The sequence below is a fragment of the Lutra lutra genome, chromosome 5 (genome assembly GCF_902655055.1).
Source record: "Lutra lutra chromosome 5, mLutLut1.2, whole genome shotgun sequence".
Taxonomy (NCBI): domain Eukaryota; kingdom Metazoa; phylum Chordata; class Mammalia; order Carnivora; family Mustelidae; genus Lutra; species Lutra lutra.
The window spans coordinates 1,337,328-1,338,544 of record NC_062282.1 but is presented as its reverse complement, the minus strand read 5'-3'; positions in this window follow the sequence as shown (position 1 = coordinate 1,338,544).

The following is a 1,217-nucleotide window of genomic DNA, read 5'->3' as shown; positions in this document are numbered from 1 at the left end:
AAGGAAATTAATTAGCAAGCAAAAAAGTCAGATTAAAGTCAGAAAAAAAGTGATTACAGTCAGATAGATCTCTGAATTAGCGCTGCTGGGGCACAGCCACATGCCCAGTAGCATCAGGGCCCTGGAAACGTGCTGGAAATGGAAACTCTGGTCCTGCCCACCCAGACCTGAAGACTCTGTAGTTCGAGGAGGGGCCGTGAAGTCTCAGCGATGCAGTCCAGTGAGCCGCCTGCAGAAGCTTCTGTGGACTTCAGCGGGTGAGAGCGATGGCCCAGAGCCTGGACCCCCAATGCCCACTGCGCCCCTAGTCATCCTCACTTTCCTTCCTTTTTCTGCCAGGCCTGGGGGTTCAGAGGGAGGGGGCCCAGCCCTGGGCCCGGGTGAGGGCAGGGCACCATCGCTGTGTGAGCCAGGCAGGTGGGCCCGGGAGGACCGGAGAAAACCCACAGCCCATAGAGCCTTCCAAACGCCGTGCCCTTCTGAGCTGCAGAAACGGAAGCCATTACAGTGAATAAATTAACAGTAACTATGCAGAATGACATTAATAGTAATAAAATAATAATCACAGAAATGTTTTAAGAAGGAACAACATGGGCGTGTGGGTGGCTCAGTCGGGGAAGCATCTGTCTTGGCTCAGGGCACAGTCCCCGGGGCCTGACCGCAAGCCCTGGGTCAGGCCGCCGCACCGCAGAGAGTCTGCTTCTCCCTCTCCCGGCCCACATTTTCTCCTTCTCATGCTCTCTCTCCAGGTAAATCATCAAAGTCTTCTTTAAAACGGAAGGAACAGCATAATCAAGAGCTGTAGGCACCATGAAGTTGCGTTTAGATAATCCTCTACTTGACGCTACACGACGAGCTCGGAGATGGCGGCAGCTCTGAGAAGTGCCGCGAAGGCCGGCTTCGGAGCCTGAGTGTCGAGAGGTCACAGTGATTCGGTCCCCACGTTCCGCTGCCACAGGACGGCACAAGGCCGGGTCCCACGCGGAGCCCCTCAGGAGGCACCCCTGCACCCGACACCCGTGCAGATCCTGTTAGGTCTGGCGAGAATCACACGTCACCGTCCAAGTCCTTTCCCCGTAACGGAAAGTTTTAAATGCAGCCGCGAAGGGTGTGAAATGCTGGAGGGAATGAACGTGAAGATCCGTGTGAGCCTGGGGCGGGGGGGCTCTCTAAGCGTGTCCCCGAGCGCAGACAGTTGGGGAATCCGCTGGGTGGGT